The sequence below is a fragment of the Gouania willdenowi genome, chromosome 9 (assembly GCF_900634775.1).
Source record: "Gouania willdenowi chromosome 9, fGouWil2.1, whole genome shotgun sequence".
Classification (NCBI taxonomy): domain Eukaryota; kingdom Metazoa; phylum Chordata; class Actinopteri; order Blenniiformes; family Gobiesocidae; genus Gouania; species Gouania willdenowi.
The window spans coordinates 20,796,070-20,817,246 of NC_041052.1; the positions used below are offsets into that span (position 1 = coordinate 20,796,070).

The window sequence follows — 21,177 nt, forward strand, 5'->3', positions numbered from 1 at the left end:
TTGTTTCCGTTGGAGCTCTGGGTCAGTGTATCCACTCCCACCCAAATAATGAATGTCTTTCAATCCTACAGAGGACGTCCATAGATCAGACTTTCTGCAGTTGCTCCAAATGAAGCAAGTCCTCACCAATTGAGAGATGCCCATGTTCTCTCTCTCTCTCTCTCTCACACACACACACACACACACACACACACACACGGAGCCAGAAAGCAGAACAAAAACCTAAGGGACACTCTGCTGGTGTCCTGAATGCTAACGAGGGGAGGAGGTGGCAACAAGCTGAAAGTTTGTGCAGCTGCTCTACTTTTAAAACACACTACAACGCCGCCTGTATTATTACCAATAATTTGTTTTACCGTGAGATGAAAACATTACTTTTCAGTCTTTTTGCGGACATCGTAGGTTGTTTTTTGTTTTTTACTTAATGAGCTAACTTCTTTAGACACAAATAAAAGCTCGGTACAGTGTTTTTGTAAATTTGTTAGACAAAAGTGTTTTGTTACATTTGTTCTGAATCTAAAATCAGTTTACTTGTAAGTGATCCTCCTTATCAGATATACATGCATAGGTACACATACATGCACTCACATAATGTATGTATGTTGTTGCAGGGTAATATTAGAAGTGCTGTCTCTGTAATTGGAACTGCTGGGCACAAACTTCCATGACAGTTATCATTATTATTATTTTTTTAATGAAAGTGTCTTTTGTACGGTTGCCGTACGGACAACGAAGTACACGTACGTAGCGTCTTAGGGTTAGGGTTAGGGTTAGGTTTAGTCTTAGACACGTGACCTAAATTGACCAATGAATGACCTATCACGTGACTTAAACTGGTCAAATATGGGCGCTGCATATGGAGAGAATGTCGGTATTTTGATACGGCAACCGTACGGATAGCCACTGCCTTTTTTTAATTGCTAACAAGCATTGGTCCATTTTTTGTCAATATTTTGATATCATTTTCCATAGATTTCAATATGGCTGCCGCCGACATTCTCCATGTTGTTCCCCCCAATTATTCTGTTTTGATTGTGTTTTCAACTGTTTTGAACAGTGTGTTAGCATTTTGAAAAATGTAAAAGTGTAAGAGTTTATACATTTTGGGGACTGTGGTCACTGGATGCATTTTGTGTGAAAGCAATAAAAAAAGTGATTCACAGTTTAGTCCACATGAACTTCTGTTTTGCAGGCTGTGTTAAAAATTTGAACATGTGGCTTCAGTTCAGACCAATGTTGGTTAGCGATCATAAAAAAAAAAAAACTGTGAGATAAATTAGAAGAGAGAAAATAGGATATTTGGAAGGCTTGAGTTTTGATTTCTCTTTTTTAAATTAGAACTGATGGAAGGGTTGAGTTGCTGACTTGCGACTTTGCGTTGCTACTGTATTACTCGTGCTCTGTAAAACCTAAAGGTCTGAAGTGTAATCCTGGTAATCAAACCTGAAAACATTTCGCTGTGAAGCTGAAGTCTTAATACAAGGCAGTTTTAACCAGGGGAGATAAAGCTTTGTGGCCATACCAGCCTGTCATTGCCTGATCTCATTAGAGCTCAGAAGCTAAGCAGGTCTGGGCCTGGTTAGTAGTTGGAGGGGAGACCACTGAGAATTCCAGGTGCCACAGTAGGGGACAGTCGCTCCAATGGTTTCTGTGTCTTTGGACAAAACAGTGAGTGTTGGTGGTGGTCAGAGGGGCTGATAGGCACACTACAACAGCCTTGCTTCTGTCAGTCGGCCCCAGGAGTGAAAGAATAATGCCTTAATTCTGTAAAGCACTTTGAGTGTCTATGATAAAGTGCTACATAAATCCAATGCATTATTATTATTAAGGGAGTTTAACTCCATGAATGGTTAGAAGGTATAACATCAGATCCACAACCTGTCTTTTAAGAGCCTTCAAGATGAACTTTCTGGTACAGATGAAGTCTGCACAAATTCTGTCACGTCTCACTAATATTTCTATTTTTTGTGTGTATTGACTGTGCAGCAGTGTTGGGTTTTGGGATTGTTTGTGTTGCTACTTTAACAACTTGCACTGTGCAGAGCTTTGATAGTGGGATCTTCATTGTGGTCATAGGGAAAGCCCTTGATGGGATGTACTGGTCTTTATATAGACTTTGAATGATTGAATGAGGAGGGAGAAAGAGTGTAAGGGGGCGGGGACATGGAATGAGGAGCAGCCACTCTGACAGCATCATCCCCGCCCTGTCGCCCTCAGCCTGACAGCAGTCACTGGATCCTGCTGGGACACAGCCCGCCTGAATAGAATACAACCCTGACAGTCGCTGCTGGTCAGTTTTCCAACTGTTTCTGGTTTTTCATGCATTGCTGCAGGTTGGAGGGGGGGGGGGGTGTCCAAGCTGGAATGTGCACAAAGAAGAAACAAACCAGAGCATCATCTCATGGACAGGCTGCATCAGAGGACAAAGTTGGGTAAGAGACTGTAGCTGCTGAAAGGTTCAGTTTCTTTCAGACTGTTTAATTATTTAAGGAGGACACAGTCACTGCATTATGCACAAACATTTGCCTGTTTTCTGTGTGCACTGCTCTATTGGTGTCATGTAGAGCACTTCACTGCTAAAGCATGTAACATTTACATATATTTACATGAGCGTGCAAACAAAAGGCCCTTGTTAGGACAGTGTCACTATTGAACTAGCTTAGCCACGTTATCCCTTGTTTTTTTTTTTTACTGTTGCATGATCCTGAACATTAAACTCAAGATGAACCAGCTAATCCCACAGCTTGACAAGAGTTTCTTGTCATTATGTTGACAGATGGCTTTGAGAATCATGTGTGTGTGTTGTGAACCTTTGTCATTCTTTAATTCCATAAGGGAAAACAAGAACATTCAAACACTGCTCTTTTTTACGATTTGGAATCATTCCCAGAGACCCTTTTGGACCGGGTCCTGTGTGATGACATGATGTCATTGTACATCTAGTGTAATCAGTAAGGCTTCCAACCCCACAGAATTCTGTTAATACAGCTTTTCATTATTTCGCAATAGAATGCTTTCCACCAAAACATAGAATAGGATCTGGTTAGTTCGCATCTGGGACACATTCCATTAACCACCATGATCCAGAGAATGAGAGGGTGTAGAAAAAGAGAATAAAAAATGAAGATAATTAAGATAACTTGAACTTGTGATGAACTCACATCTAGGTTTGTAAAGAAACCTCCAAAAGTTATGGCACAGTCAGGTTTGTCAGAAACATGCACTAGTAATGATTAAATTCTACAATCTTCCCAGGTCTGAACAACACAAGAGGACTTTTGGCAAAAGGTTGTCCGATTTATTGCTAGTTTGCAACATGAAGAGCAAAGAACGTTCAGAGACAAACAACTTATTAACCTGTGTTGGTTTGTTTAGAAAGCTTGAGTTTGGTCCAAGTGCACATTGGATAGTGTAGTTTAACACCCTGCATGTATTATACTATAACACATTAACATACATAGGAAGTGACACAAAATTAATTTTTCATTCTTTAAACAATACATACAAAACCAAAAAACACAATCTAAACCTCCGTCAAGCGCCAAATATCCTCTTTGCCCAATATCGGCAGTTATCAGTTCACAATTTAGAGGCTCGGAAGAAATTTCAATCACCATTAATAATGATAATAGGTAAAAATGTATTAGTTTTTTTTGAAAATATTGCGATGAAATGCACAATCTGAATCTGATCTGGATGAAACTTGGTGGGCTAATTTTAGGAACCCACCCAGCATAACCAATTTTGTAAAGATTGGTCCATAGCAAAGCGAAACGTGAATTAAAAAAAAAACTGCCACTGTTCAGAGATAGGGATCTTGTGATTTTTGAAATTGATCCATAATCAGTATGTTGATCCAAATCCCTTCACAATTGAATAGAATCTCCCATGAGGTAAGGTCTGTCTTTGGTTAAAACTTTGTCAAAAGTACTTTTGACGTAATCCTGCTAACAGACAAACAAACAAATGAATAAACGCCAGGGAAAATACAACCTCCTTGGAGGAGGTTATAAGAATGTTTGTATCTATTGCTCAAGACCAGTATCCAAGACCAAGACTTTCCCGAGACCAGAATGCAATGAGACCAAGTAAAGACAAAGACTTTCTGGAGTCGAGACCAAGACAATCCAAGACCGTAAAAATCAACAAATCAATAAAAATCTATTTCAAAAACCATGACAAGGTTGAACGGTTAAAAACATTCTCTCTTTAGTTTTAGGGTTTTTTAAAATACATTTTTCTGCAACTCTGTCAAAGCAGTACATGTTAAAATTTCAACTCTTTACAAATTGGTTTAACTGAATGAAATATCTGAAAACCAGATTTTTATTTGTGAGTTGAATGTACGTGTTTAGAGGTATTTCTGACTAGAACTAAGATGGATGGCCCCAGTTTTTGCAGGTGTCTGACACATGAGGAAACCCAAAATATTTCCAAGGAGCAAGAGCAATCAGTGAAACAATGGGAAATGTTTGAATTAAAATGTCAACATTAATTAATCAGAAACAGTTTAAATGTGAATAACATCAAATGCCCAGCCTGAACAAGTTCAGTAACAAAATACAAAAATAGCAAAAACTTTAAGCTGACTACATTTCACTCCCACTTTTGTGCAGAGGTGTCTGTCACTCAGTCACATCGGGAATATTGCAATCATCACAGAGTGGATTAATGCATGAATTGAAGATATTTATTGTTTTATTAAGTTCTTCTTCTCAATCAACCTGGAAAATAGCAAAAAGCAGTGCTGGTCTCGACCAGTCTGGATGGAAAAGCCTGTGTTTGGGCAGTCGAGATTTTTAAAATTTGGTCTCGAGACCAAGACCAGTCTCCAATACCACAAAACTAATATCTATCTGCACAAAAGTAACATAAAACTAGTGACAACTATAGTCCTTCCATTTGTTTGGCCCCTTTATGTTCACTTTCCTTTTTACGTACACTCCCTTTCCACAGCGCGGTTACAGAGATGTAAATAACTCATAAATGAGGATAAATTGCATTGGTTGTTGATCTATTAGCCACGGTTTTCTCATGCACTCAGTTTGAGTCATGACTAAATGTATTATGTAATTGTGGGATAATGAGCTAATTGACTTTTCTTGACACATGCATGCTTTGCCTCTACACAAGCAATCAGCCACTATTATAACGCTCACACTGGACTGCTTTTTTATTCATTCACTCTTCTTCACTTTAATATTTTCTGCATCTATGCCAATATTAAGGTATTTATTAAGGAAAAGGTAAACAGGAGGGTCAGTGTCACTGATTTCAGAGTGAAAGTCATTCAGGCTGTTTCTCAGTGTGTGTTTTTGTGGCCGGTTTTCACCACCGGTAATGCCACCTGATGGGGACACATCTGCTACAAGCTGAGACAAGTTCTCAACATTGGAGAGGAAATCAAATGCATCACTGCCACTGGGGCTGGCTTGTAGATTCTCCAACTTTATTTGCTGTGGTCGTAAAACGCCCCTGAAAGGAAAGATAACTTTGAAATGAGTTCTCAGCAGCAGGGTTGAGCATGCCTATAGTTTGGGGAAAAGTGGAAACTTGATCTCATTAGAAATGCATTAGAGGGAAAGAAGAGAAGAGGAGAAGTGCAGAACTATAAGCTAAAGCTTTTATCTGTTGAACTCTGGGTGGGAAACGAATCCACATCGTCCACTGTGAACGACTCATTTCTCATTCACAGACCGAACCACACTAACCAATGGATATCAGTTAAAAAGCCATCATCTGTATCCGCTCACATTCAACTGAAAAGCTTGTTACAGATGAAAATCACTTATAGAAAGTAATAGAAAATGTCTTCTACAATACATCTTTTTTCTGTCTCACTGTTTAAAAGCACACATTGCTCCTCAAAAACTGTTCTGTTATCTGCAGTTGTGCATCTAACTATGGGTATCTGTTATGTAAGAGAATATGGGACAGTGGGACACCTATACTGTATTGTATTATAATGTATTGTGCTCTGTATTTGACATACAGACATACAAAATGCTTTTTATCACCTTTTAAATATAGGTTTTGAGACTAACAGCCATCTTCAAAGGAACAGAAATAGGTTAATCTAAATATAGCGTCAGGTGAGTCAAAGCACTTTGACCTTCTGTGTTGGCTGTGTGAGAGAGAGAGTAACCTTAACTGAGCTGATCACACCATGGATTGAGCATTCCCATGTGACTAGTGGTTTAGCTGAGGCAGAACGTGTCAGTGTGTGCATGCACGTCCTCTATACAAACACTATTCAATCTTTGATTATATTATATCTCATCATATTCAACAATACTATTTTCTTCTATTGTAATACTTAAAATTATTTTATAAAGCATATTTTTTTTCTAAATAATTTATGATTTTAACATCTATAAAATGTGGTATTTGAATAAAAAACATGAAACAAACATGTTTCTTTTTTATGGGGGGTAGTGGTGAGAGCAGGGATGCATATCGTTAGGTATTTGTCGATACCAATACTCCTTACCAATGCCAATATTTATCGGTACCCTTATCGGTATAACTATATGTCATTTGGTGCAATAAAAGATGTGATAAGATATTTTTTTATTACCATTTTTATTACCACAAGTGGGGGTAACACAAACAATGTAACGTAACATTTCCCATCAGGGAAGACTTTTCTAATCACATGCCTTTTCAACCTTTAGTAAGTCAACTATTTTGTAGTGCACAGAACTGCCAAACAAATTAGCAGCACAACATGCATACAGTGATGCTGATAAAGTGCCTTTAAAGGAATGCAATGCTTCAACAGAAGCTTAAGTGCTTTTTAGAAGAAATAAAAAGATTAAAAATAACAGAAAAATGAGGAACAAATCCCATGGATTTAACCCAACAGGCTGAAAATAAATACCATTCTATCTATAAAGCAAGGAATCTCTGTCTGTGTGTCTCTGTGTGTCTATTATCTCTGTGAATCAGGTTCAAATTGCCCTGAGACTTTCAACATGGCTGCTGCTTGGTTCAAAGGTGTGCAACTTCGGATTTTAATTATTTCATAAAATTGTCTTACATGCAGCTTTGCAGAACAGCTCAATGTTGACAGGTAGTCTGGTAACTCAGGATAAGTTAGAACAGCTCAATGTAAAGGATGTAAAGATGAAGTAATGAATGAATGATATTTTGCAGTCTTTGACACACTATTTTCTGGTCATTCTAGAGACAAACTGCTGAGCTGATGTGATCTGTGTGGTGCCACCTACAACCTTCAGACCCACCTTGAGACTCTGCATGTGACTTTTGGGTTTGAGCTCTGCTGCAACCATGGAGCATGATATGAGGATGGGACTCTCTATATGGGCCATTGTGGCCATTGCTTGTAACTCTGTGGTGGGCGTTCTTATCCTCATCCTCTTCGTCATTCTCTACAAAGCCTGCAAGATACCGTCTCACCCGGAGAAGCTTCCAGTTTTCTTCGCAGAGCTGGAGCAGGAGAAAGCTGAACACAAGTACATGTTGAGCGCAGCTTAATCATGACTTTGGGATCTTGATGGAATTCTACTTAAGAAAATGAATTTAACTAAAAATCTGAGCTAAGCCATCTGGACTTCAGCCATTCATGTTTCCACACGTACTGTTTAAATGTTCTAACTGCATTACAGTAAGAGTTGTAGCAAGGTTCTTAATCCTCTTATCTCCGCTATGCGTCACTGGGACGGGCCATCTGTCAGTTGGTTCGGTTTGCTTCACACTCACCAACCATGACATCCTGCTCTGTACGGTTCCTCATCACCTCAAAGGATGAAAAAAGCAGATTTTACTGCAAGAACAGGTTAAGGGTGTCAATATCCAGTGTTTGAGGCAATGAAAGATCATAGCTGTGGTGTTCCAGTTGTAGCACTAATGATGGCACCAACAGAGCAGCTAACAGAGGACAGGCAGGAAACAAGAGCTAAAATGAGGCAGTGGATGTAAGAAACAAGCTGTAACAGAAAAGAAAAAAAAAAAAAAAAAAAAGTGGAAGAAAAACGACAGACTGAGATAAATTTTGATTTGTATTTATGAGTGGAGTAAAATGCAAGGGAAGAAGTGGAAAGAGGAGGCTTTGATGTATTGTTGACAGAAAAGTGAGCTCTAGGGCCTCTCCTGACAGTCTCCTCATTAGACATGCCGGTCCAACTCCTGTGGGATTAAAAGTAACAACAGAAATGTTACCTTTGAGTCAGAGTGATTCTCTTTTAGACTGCCGACTCCAAAAAGTGTAAATAGAGTGCAGAAAACCATCATTCAGGATGAGTAACAGGCAGGAGACGAACTGACTAACAGCCACGGGTGTACACTGGGCTGATCATAGCCAATGTGCAACTCCCACAAACTGATAGCATGGTTTGAAGGAGACAGCTGCCAAAACTCAGAAAGGGATGAAACATGAGCCAACACAAATGACTTCAAGTGCCATTTCTATTTATCCCAAATAACAGTTGCTGCTTCCTGATTTTTTAATGGTGGTTGTTTCTAATATTTGATTTTTTTTTTTTTTTTTTTAAATAAAATAAATTTTGTAATATATTTATTTTCTCAAGGTTTTTTTTTTTTCCCAATATGTGTTGCACACCTATTGCTAAAATGACCACTTGTTTGACCTATAAAAAGTTTTTTTTTAAAATATGTGTGTTTTTCTGCCTATATACAATCCGTAAAATTCCCCTTCAGCTCTATGCATTTACACTCCATCACGTTTTTAAAAAGGCAATCACCTCGAATTAATACCGTTTTCTATCTATATCACAACCACTATGCTGCATTATGACCAAATGTTAACCGTTTTGCAGCATCTAAGGTGATAAACCATGATGCACTGGTCATTCCTACAAGTTAGCATCATTTGTTCTTTTTCAAACCTGCTTTAGTCAGAATCTTTAAAATTAAATGTTTATAGCAGAAAGCTGATTAGTGTCATTCACATTCACTAGTGTTCCAAATGTTTAGGCCAGTGTTGTCTCATTGGCCCACCCAATGAGTATATTCCAATAAATAGCCTTCCAATCATCAGCATTGATTATGCTTGAATTAAAATAGTATTAGCGGTTTCCATATTTGTAGTGAGCAATTCTATACATTGTCAATATAAACACTACAATCTAAATATGCTGATAAAGAAAATGTATTTATTTCCCATCAAAATGTATACACAGATGCAAATGTATCACAATCAACTGAATCATAGGTGTTATTTAGGACTATTAGCAGTGGCTATCTGTAAGGTTGCAGTATCAATATACCGACATTCTATCCTATTTGGCCAGTTTAGATTATGTGATAGGTCAGTCATTGGCTAGTTTAGGTCGTGTGACTAAGACTAAACCTAAAAATTGTTGCGATATTGGGTTATAACCTAAACCTATAACACTACGTACTTATACTTCAATAACCAATAGCATCGGAGGTTATCCTTACAAATAGACTCTTTACATTAAAGAAGTTTGTCATACGCATCAATACCAACATCGATCTGTTCCGTGCCCGATTCCCTGATGCAGTCTTGGTTTGTACTTCTCAGGTTTGATCATGTAGACACCTTCAGATGATTTTTGACCACCCATTTCCTCCTTCCATTATATAGTCCAGCATAATGAATACAGCAGACAACAGCGCCAACAATCTTCCATATGCAGTTGTAAAAAGGTCTATGATTTCCCACACGGTGTTATGCAATGAATGGGACAAAAATTACAGAGAGATTACTAATAAACATACAAGGGGCCAGTAATCTGCAACACCATCTGTACAGTTGGAGGCGTTGCATAACCCACATCAGGCTGTTCTGAACCATTGGCGGCATTAGTGTGTGCATGAGAAAGGAGCGGTTGGTAATACACTTGCCAAAGGATCAATTGTTAATGCATTTTTGTTTTGTTGAGCCTTATATAATAATCTGTTAAATCGTGGCTTGAATGTCATTGAATTTTTATTGTTTGCAGCAACTTTAATTTTTATCGCTTTATGTGCAGCATTGTATAAAACAGTGTGGGTTTGCTGCTTACTATTTGTCCTTGTGTAGGAATTATTAAATACATCACGATAATTACACCTAATCAGATTCCGTAGGAAAATAGTAGCAAAATGGAGGAAGTTAAATTAAATAATTTTGCTTTCCCTGCCTCCTTTTTCAAAAGTCAGGATCAGACGCAACATAGATATAGACATGTCTGACCGATTTAAAGCACTTTTCAGAAAAGGCAAAGAAACATGAACAAACTAAATTTGATGGTTTCCATATTTTGTAAACTTGGTTTTAAATTGTATATTTATTTACCACCCTTTGTTTTAATAAAATACTCATTAAACTAAAAAAAATAATAATAAAAATTACATTTAAATATAAACAAATTACATTTCCAAAAGTATGTTATCCCCGATAGTCACTCCCTTGTATATACAACAATTGTTCTTGCTTGTTTATGGGTTCTATGGCAATACTTTGTTCGTTTGAAAGCAATTGCAATTTTCTTTACTTATTTCTTCAAAGCTGCACAAATCCTGTTTTTGGTGTATGTCTATTTTGGAGTTGTAGCCCTGGAGAAAAATGCACCAGCCGCCACTGTGCTGAAGTAGTTTTTCACAACTGTTGATGCATTTTATTTTTCAATCTACGTGTAACTGCTCTCCTAATAACTGCAAGTGATAGAATAGCTAGAAATTATTATAATGTCACGAAGCAGATAGAAGAGGGAATGAAAACACATCAAAATGGATACATTCCTTCAGCATCTGTTCCAATAGCAGGAATGTGCAGTTGATCACAGTTGCGGCATATTTATTTTAGCATTAAAACGATGCATATTGTCTTGCTGTAAATCATTTGGAAATTCTCTTCAGCTCTCAGCAGGAAATGTATTTATTGAAAATATTTTTTTCAAGGGAATTTAACTTTGTCATCAAAATGTGCATTTATTTTAAACACATTACCATGTATCTTCACTCAAAAATAACTATGTTTAAACTCAAAATGTTTTTAAGAAGAAACAATGTTCAAGTCATTACATCAGCACCAAGCAGACCAATGAAGTCTAAATTCTTGGCAAATCTAGGAAAGACAAGCAACATTTGTGTAGAGTATATTTGTTTTCTTTGTAACTTATTTCAGCTGTATTCACAGGCCAATGTTATAGTATATTATTGCAGGTTTACATAAAGCACTACTGTTCAGCATCAACAATTCCAATCATTTGTTTGGAATGAGTGAGTGGATATTTATATCATAACTAAGTTGAGTTCAAGGTCTTACTGTCATTCAAATGGTAAAATTTTACTCAACTAAATGATTCATCTTATACCTGGTAGAAAGATCTAAACCTGTGAGCAACGATCAGGTATTAGAATATGCAGACTAAGATAATCATAGCAAAAATAATTGGATTATACATCTGAACAAAGTCAAAAAGGGGATAAAGAAATAAAGTAGTAATTGAGAGATGCTGAAAATGGCAAAATAAAGAAATGGGAAGAAGGAAATAAAATGAACATTTAGAAATGGGAAAAAGAGAAACTTGGGTGAGAGCTGCTGAAGAAGCACATTTTGGTTAGATATGGGAACAAATAAAATAAATCTTGGTTAGACATGGGAGGGAGAAAGCAAAAAACCTTGATTAGACATGAATACCTGTCAAGTTTTGGATTTGAAAATAAAGGAAATTTTCTGGCGCCCACTACAAGCTGTCCCACCCACCCAACCAACCAACCAAGCTCCAGTACCCCTTATATTTTAAGATAGGTGGAATTGTCAACTACTTATTAAAAACAGTTACGTGATTAGAATCTGGTAGGTTAACCTTTAACATTGAAATGCTGTGAATATTCCTACTAGGGCTGGGCAATATGGTGATATACGATATAAATCTTGTTAGACATGGGAAGACGGAAAAAATTACTTTGGTTAGACATGGGAAGACGGAAAAAATTACTTTGGTTAGACATGGGAAGACGGAAAAAATTACTTTGGTTAGACATGGGAAGACGGAAAAAAATAGGGGGAAAAACCTTTGGTTAGACATGGGAAGAAAGAATTAAAAAAAATCTTTGTTAGACAGAAGAGAAGGAAGCAAAAATCTTGGTTAGACATGGGGAAAAAACCTTGGTTAGACATGGGAAGAAAGCAGCGTTGGGGAAGCAAAAAACCTTTGTTAGACATGCGAAGAAAGCAGCGTTAAGGAGAGGAAAGAAAAAAAAAAAAAAAAAAAAAAAAAAAAAAAAAAAATCATCTTGGTCAGACTTTTGCGTTGTGCAGTATGCATGGGGTCATTAGAAGAGACCAGCAATCATGTGGTCGTATGGACAAACGTTTGAAATCCAATTGCTCCTCATGAGGTTATGACACTGTTGAAGCAGTGCCACAGACCAGTTCACCTCCAACTGTGCATGTGTGAACACCGTAGGACCCCTGTAAAATTGACAGACCATACTGCCAACATCTGTCCAGCGCATCACCATCTTGTTTAAAGCTATTTTTGTGAGTCTTTCCACTTCTGGATTCTTCTTTTTTGTTTAAATGGCCATGCTTCAGAGTTAATCTTTTAATTTGTACATTGCTTCTCCAGAAACAAGATCCCGACAGCAAGAGCAGAATCTTAAAATGATTTGGGTTATACATTGAAATATTGCCTTAAAAAAAAAAAAAAATACTTTAGTCAGACATGGCAACAGCATGTCCAGGACCTGGTTCAGCCACCATCTACATAGATAAGAGTAGGATTAGCAAGGGGAGTGACAGTGTAGCCAGGTCCATAGTCGATCAAATTCAGCCACAGTCATGTGGAAGTGGCAGGACTTTAGCGTCTTTCCACCCATGTGGCAAGGGAAGTAACCTGTCTCCAGCAGATGTCATTTTTTGTCAAAAGAGAATAATGTATAACACCCTCAATGCTTTTTAGCTGCAATGACAAAGAAGAATACACGCAGTAAGCAAACAACCCAAATGAGACAATTGCCCAGAACCTGCAAGAGAAGAGAGCCTATTATCAGTTAACTAGCAAGTTATTTGTGTCAAAACCTACATGTATGTGAATAATAAAAATCAATCTTGGCAAGTTACACTCAGGTCAATGATTTAAGTCACTTCAGTTCATTATACGTAAAAATCTTACCTTGATGTATCCCACATGTGTCAATGAAAGAGTCAATCTGCGCTCATCACATTTGAGTCAATGAGAGATAAATTACTGTCAATGAAAGAACAACTTTAAGCACACATCATAATCATTTAAAAATTAACCAGTCAGTTGTCTCTAACAAATTAATTTTATCTTATCACACTTGGATTTATAAAACAATTATATCAATGGGAAAAAAATGCAACATTAGAAAGTTTAAAAAAAAAAAAAAAAAAAAGGGTAGACATACCTTTGCATTTTAGACAGACAGGATCCCAGCAGTAGTTCTGTCCATTTCATGGTCCATGACATGTCAAATGTTTGAGTCCGTTGGCTGTTATTTACTGGGTAATAGTGTTAAGTTGTTGGTCAGTCAGTTTTAGCAACATTTTATCTCCCTCCGAGGGATTTTTTTTTTTTTTTTTTTTTTTTTTTTTAATAAAGACTTTGTATCCGATGTTTGAACCCAATACAAATGTATAAAACTCAAGGTAGACAGTTTAGTATAATTAATTGAAAAGGTTAGTGTGGATTTTTGTAGTTCATGGCTGTGTCCACCTGTCGTCATATCTATCATGTATTAAAAATGTGTATTTTTTTAATTCATTTAACAAAAATTAATTCATACAAAAACAAGTCCAAAACAAAGTAAGAAGCAAAAACAGTTTAAAACAAATTGTGACATGGAAAAAAAAAAAAAAAAAAAATGACTTAAAGTGCAAGCCCACAACATTGATTAGGTAGGCAACTTGGGTAGGTTGTGATGGGTAAATTTGTCAACAATATGAAACGACTGAAACAATACAACAGGGTTCAAAATAACTATGACAATGTTCAGGTGTGATGTGCTGTTCAAACCATGACACAGCAACATTACTCAAAACTACAAGACAAGCCTCAAATCATAACGCAACCAACAATACAAGCCACAAAGCCGGTACATAGTCCTCGAACCGTGACAACAATGTAGAGACCAAAGAACCTCAGCGAATATACAGGGATCAAACAATTGCACAGCAGGAATATGAAAGGTCATAGTGGGCAGCTACGGGTTAAAAAAAAAAAATTTAAAAAAAGATAGTTCAGTCTTTCTTTGCACCAACACATACATTAAAATTCTATTGATTTTTGGAGTATTATTTTTAAGCACAGCCCACACCAGATAAAGCTGCACTGAATGTATAAAAGAAATTGACACTAAAGTAAAAAAATAAATATCCACCTACTGAGCACACGCGCTGAGAAGTCTGACATGTAGAGATCATTGGAGCTCAAAGTAAATGACTAAGTGAGCAGCCACGCCTTAAATAAGGAGGAGGAGGCCTAATCAGGACAATGAGCTTCACCTGTGACAGGTGAGCAAGAGGGGGAGGGGGGAGGGGGGAATAGTGATCGACTCATAATCAGTGTCAAGACTTCTCCAGACTGTGTTTCTGAGTGTTTGAGTGAAAGAATTATGATAAACTTTGTTTTATATCACCGTGGGCCTTTGATTTTATGCTGATAAATTTGTTTTGTGGATAAATGAACAGAAAAAATATTAATCAAACACAAAAAAAAACAAATTCACTCTTGTTAGAGCAGAACAACTTCTTCTTCTTCTTCTTCTTCTTCTTCTTCTTCTTCTTCTTCTTCTTCTTCTTCTTCTTCTTCTTCTTCTTCTTCTTCTTCTTCTTCTTCTTCTTCTTCTTCTTCTTCTTCTTCTTCTTCTTCTTCTTCTTCTTCTTCTTCTTCTTCTTCTTCTTCTTCTTCTTCTTCTTCTTCTTCTTCTTCTTCTTCTTCTTCTTCTTCTTCTTCTTCTTCTTCTTCTTCTTCTTCTTCTTCTTCTTCCACCTTTCTTGGATTGTTGAGGCCCTTCCTGGGGGCTCAATTTCATGAAAATTGACAGGACGATATAGTTTGGTGAAAAAGGTAAGGTGTAGTCTGTTCATGTACTACCTTTGTTCTTGCTTGTTTATGAGTTCTGTGGCAATACATTTTGGTTAGTTGGAGAGCAATTATGTGACTGCAATTTGTCTTACATATTTGTTCAAACCTGCACAAACACTGTTTTTTGGTGTATGTCTATTTTGGAGTTGTAAACAAGCTGAGGGTGTGTGTCTGTGCATCTTCTGTTTTCCCTGCTCTGATTAATAGTGCCTGGTGATAGAGAATTAACTATTAACTCAGCATGCATGGTTATGTAAGGCAGCACTACATTCAAAATCTCTTATTAAGTTCTGTACCTGCTTGTCCTGTACAGCAAGGATTTCCAACATGTTTTGCGTTGTACCCCTCAGCCTTTCAAAATCCCTTTAGTGTGTGTGGTCTGAATGTGTAAGTTGGCTGTTGAGTGCAACAGTAACAAGTAATTCAGGTCATATTTCTGATGTTTTGGTGATTCTAGAGTTAACTTTTGTATTTGTTTTAAAAAAAACAATTGCCACATTTCATTAAGAATGAATTGGAAAATTTTGGGGCCCAGCAGTACTTTTTCCTCACATAATGACCAGGAAACACATTTTTATTTGCTATTAGTGGTGCCCACATTTTAGCACCTGGCAGTCTGCTCTTTAAATGGCTGTGTCACTGACATAAAAAAAAATTCTTCAAAACAACATTTTGTTTGTTTAGCCTTTTGTTTAAAATTAAAATGAATCATGAATAGAACCAGAGTAAAAAAAATCATTATCAACATAAAATAAAGAATATAAAAGTTTTTTTTTTTTTGCTTTTTTTATTGTTTGTTTTTTTCCTTGTAAAAAGTTACAGTTCTTATTATTATTTGCTTAGCTTCCCCTTAATGGTAAAAAAAAAAAAATATTTCAATGTACATATGTGTGTGCACAAGCTAAACCCAAACCACACCAACTAGGAAACGGAGACTGCTTGGGCGCAAAGACTAAAGTTGACCATGGAAAGAATTATGGGGGATATGGCCATATGACAATGACTTGGTCGACTTACTGGACAGAGATGTGTATCGAAGCCCAAACGTACACCGGGAAGATATTGCAGATCTGAAGGACACGAGGAAGCTTCTGAGAAAAACTGTGGTGTTGCCTATGGAAGACAGAATTCTTCATGGGCATTTGTCACTCTTGACAGGGTGTGTTAATGGTCAGGCCACCAGAGACTGGTAAGACCCTCTTAGCCAAAGCTGTGGCATCAGAATGGGGCGACGTTCTTCACCTTGTCCTCGTCCACACTTTCCTCCAAAAACAGGGAACAATCAGAAAAGTTTGTTAGTCTGCTGTTTTATGCACCAACAACATTTTCATAGATGAGATCCACTCTATCTGTGGTGGGAGAGGAACCTCAGATGAACATGAAGCCAGTTAAAGAGTCAAGTCTGGGCTTTTGGTGTATAGTAGGCAGCCAGGAGAACAAAGGTCTTTTCATCATCAATTTTCATAGGACTTTGACGAGGCATTGAAACTACACCTTTAAAAACGGTGGCTGATGACATGGACCTGGATGTAATTGCAGAGAAGATTGAAGGAAACTCAGGAGCAAATATTACCAACATGAGCAGTGGGTGTGCTGGTACCACGTCACCGGACAAATCAACTCTTGATGGGTTTTTTTGTTCTCATCTTCTGTTCTCTTTTCACTGATCACTGCAAGATGACATTTCCATTTTTTTTTTTTTACCAATCAGCCACAGAATTATAGGCATATACAAAAAAATATTACACAAACAGCAAGTGGTGTCTTCCTATCATCTGATCATGGTACCTGTTAGTTTGTGAGAGTCTTGGCAGCCATTGAACATTTTCTATTATATTTCACATCTTAACAGTCAAAGAAATACAGTTTTCAGGTGATGTGATGACGTCACATTGTTAGTTGACCACAGAGCTAACGCTGTGAAGATGCTGGTTTTTTTCTTGTTAGCATGCACAAACAAACAAACACCTCCAGAGGAATAAACTCCACATAAAATTTAATTTCTGCCTGGTATCAATTTTGTTGTCTTGAAATCTACCTACCAACCAAAATGTTTCTTCATGACCACTAAATAGTATTTTCTTTAATAATAAAACATATTTCATTGTTATCATGCAAAGGATCAATTTAATTTAGTCTGGTCTTGGCAGTGTTGATTCTAGGACATTTGGCCTCACCAGAATTTTAAAAAGGAATACTTTCCCATCACTATAAAACAATAAAAGATTTACCAACTCTGACCCAAGCGTAATCTGGTAATTCCAGGTTTTTACTTTGTATAATGATGGTGGACAATTGTCCCATTCTAAAATTTTGAGCTGGGCACATGTCTGTTAGTATTTTTTTGATCAGCAAATGTCTGGTAGATGACAGTCCTAGCACTGCCATGGAAACACACTTGAAGTTTCAAGTATTACAATAACAACAAAACGATACTGACAAAGTATGTGGGACTGGCTGTGAGCTGTAATATATCGAAATCATGTTAAGTTTTTACTTTTATCCTATCTTCATCTTATATCTGTGATGCATATATGATGCAAAGACGAATATGTGGCCTGAGACATGAGTTTTGAGTCCAAAGATGAGCTACGAATGCCTTTAACCATGAAGGTCTTTACTCTTGACACTGAAGAATATTCAAGGACTATGACTAAAGGAGAATGAGAACATTGTAAAGCACTGACGCTTCGTAAAGCCCTTAAAGGTCCAGTATTGTGCTATTTTTCACCCATCTCCAATTGTTCTAAGAACCCCAACTACATATTTGAGGTTTATCCATCCATCCATTTTCAGACCCACTTATTCCCGTTTATCAGGGTCGCGGGGGTCTGCCGGTGCCAATCTCCGGCTCTCATTCGGCGCTGGGCGGGGGTGCACCATGGACAGGGCGCCAGTCCATCGCAGGGCAACACAGACAGATGATAGTCCGTTGTTTTGCCTGACACAAACGCCATATTGTGTCACAAACACGTCAGATCACCCCTTAAAAGTGATGTTAATTCAATTGGGCTTTCGCCTTTATTGGTCATATATGATACACATACATGAAATTTGTCCTCTGCATTTTAACCCATCCCTGGGGAACAGTCAGCAGCCATTTTTGCAGTGCCTGGGGGGCAATTTGGGGTTAAGGGTCTTGTTCAACATCCCACAATGATGGCTCAGGAGAGGTTTGAACCAGCAACCCTCTGATTATAAGCCCAGCATCCTTACACACTAGGCCACCAATCTCATATGAAAAACAATATAAAAATGCAACTGATGTGATCCATGGCGCTGCGCCGCAGGGAAGTAAACTCTCAACTATCAGCTGTTTCCAACACTTGTCATCCTCACCTCTTCTGACCACAGGAATAGTCTATTTAAGTCGATAGTCCTTTGTTTTGTCCTCATGCTGCATCGCACAAACACCTTAGATCATCCCATAAAGGCGATACTAGGCGATATATAACGGCTACTAAAAGTGAAACTGATTGTTAGGGCTTACGCTGCACTTCGGAGTATCTTTAAACTAAACGTAAATATATTAACTGTGATATTAACTGTAATAAAAGGGCGACCGTGGCTCAGGTGGTAGTGGGTCGTCTTCTGATCGAAAGGTTGGGGGTTCGATCCCAGTACCTGACTATGTGTCGAAGTGTCCTTGGGCAAGACACTGAACCCTAAGTTGCTCCCAGTGGTCGACTAGCGCCTTGCATGGCAGTCCTGTCCCATTGGTGTGTGAATGTGAGAGTGATTGGGTGAATGAGCTGATGTGTAAAGCGCTTTGAGACTGCTTCAGTGTGGTGATAAAGCACTATATAAAATCAAGTCCATTTACCAATATCAACCTGCCTTCGCTATGTTTGTTTTACCTGTAAAGCAGTTTGAGAGGGAGGAGCTCACGTTCTTATGTAGGGTACGAAGAGCCAGGATTGTCAGGAGGAGGAGTTTCCACCTTATGAGTCATAAGGCAAGAAAAATCCAACTCGCCAGCTTGGAGCTGACTTTTTACAAAATGTGGAATAGCAAGGGAGGGAGGAAACGGAACTTTTTCAACGTTGGCCTTCTGAATGAGGCTAAACTAAGGAATGTACAGTATATCACTATAGCAAAACCATTATAACGTGATTTTTTTAATTACTGCCCCTTTATGTAAAATGTTTCAACTGTATGGTCTATTTTTGACAATTTTCTCTCATACAACGTAATTAATTACGTTTAAGGGAATTCATTAGCCACTCTGTGTAAATAACCATTTGACAACCCCGTATCCCAACGGGTCCCCTTACATACTACATAGGGTACCACCTCCACCTGGTGGTTCTGCCTGTGGTGCTGTGACAGGCAGGTTTCCACTGACATTCCCTAAGTTATTGCTTAGCAGAGCGTACTATTGCTGCTCTCTGCTGGTATTTCCAGGTAAGAACAATGTTCACTCATTCGTGTCAGTGACTTTTGGTGAGACCGTGAGAGTGAGTCAGAGCGTCTGCTGACAGGCTATTATTAGTCATGGGTTATTTTTCCTGAGAATTATAATTAATGTGCTCCATGATGGCCGTTTGATTAATTCGATGTTTTTAAAGTTGTATGATGTGAACCAGCATTCATTCCCATTGCCTAAATCTGTACTCACTCAGTCATAATAAACTCTCCAACCGTGATTTAAAACAGATGTCTTGATTAGTTCCATGATTGAATTAAAGAGCCTAATTATGAAGGGTAATAGTTACTGTATCAGTGGGAACAGCAAAAGGACAAATCGGTGATGAAGGTAAGCCTGAAAGAATGTCAGGTTTTATTAAAAAATAAATAAATAAATAAATAATTCACCCTTTGTTTCGTTTTTTTTACTCCATAAAATTGTATATTTTCAAGTCACACTGGCCTTTATATTTAAATAAATAAATAAATAAATAAATAAGTAATAATAATAATAATAATAATTATTATTATTATTATTATTATTATTATTATTATTATTATTATTATTGTTATTATTATTATTATTATTATTATTATTATTATTATTATTATTATTATTATTATTATTATTATTATTATTATTATTATCATCAATAATGGAGTAGGCCTACTTTCTTCCCTCTTTGTAGCATACATTCCACCCATTGAGCCGATTAATATTTTGGGTATAGTTATTAAATATGTTGATCATATTTCAATAAAGGTTTGTCTTGCTCAAAAAATAGCAAACATTTAGATGTTTTTCTCTCTACAGACAAAATTAGAAGCCCATCAAAAATGGGAAAATGTCAAAATTTTAAGAACTTGCCAATCATTTACATTTCAAACAATGTTTTTTAATTGTTAGAAACATGAATACAAACCCATATTTGGACCATTTATTATATACACTGTATTTTAGTCCTCTAGAGTATAACAGCAGAAATCAATAGGGAATATCCATATTTGTCTGCCACAAGTTACGCAGAATGTGAGAACATATCATCAATACAGTGCAGATATTTGATTGCTGTTATGTTTCATCTTAAATCATTGCTTATGAAAATAGATTTTTTAATAAATTAACTTGTATAACTGATTGTAAAACTGCAATACCCTGTTGAAATAGTGAAATATAGGGTCTATAAATCAGTGGGGAATGTGGTGACTTGAACATTACAAAGCTAGCACGTATAGGTATATACTAGTAATTGACATTTCTGAAATGGCAAAAATGATTTTGATATGTTTTGATTTTGTTTCTATTGATATTCCTTGTAAAGCATGTTGTTAGTGTAACAGATTGTATGAAGTTTGTGAGTAAAATAAGTTGAGGCTTCAAGGAACTGTCATATTTCAAAAAATCAAAACAATGATGGTTCTACGGTATTGCAGAATTTTCAAAGGGTCCACTTCAGCCACAAATAAATATGTATTGTTTCTGTCTGCTGTAAGTCTATTATTCACTATTTTTCTCAGTTTCGGATTTCGACATCAATTCAACAGGATGAGTGAACTTATCTTTTATTTTTTCCTTTTTGAAAAGGTCAGCGATTGCTTGAGTTGTGCATGTTGGATCTCTTCAGTTGATTTTCCTTCACTTGCACCTGAACGTGCTCAACAATCTTGTTCGGAACTATGCCCTTTGTCAGATTGCCAGTGTGGGCGATGATTGATAGAGGTCAGT

The 21,177-nt window shown here is 37.2% G+C and overlaps 1 long non-coding RNA gene and 1 pseudogene across 1 annotated transcript; both read left to right on the forward strand.

Annotated features, from left to right (window-relative positions):
• The first annotated feature begins 1,508 nt into the window (after positions 1-1,508).
• On the forward strand, positions 1,509-1,626 carry LOC114470475 (uncharacterized; annotated as a pseudogene).
• A 503-nt stretch (positions 1,627-2,129) lies between these two features.
• Positions 2,130-8,003, forward strand: LOC114469973 (uncharacterized). The gene is made up of 2 exons (XR_003674814.1): positions 2,130-2,432; positions 7,187-8,003. It is a non-coding gene; the product is annotated as an uncharacterized LOC114469973 (long non-coding RNA).
• The last annotated feature ends 13,174 nt before the right edge of the window (positions 8,004-21,177 follow it).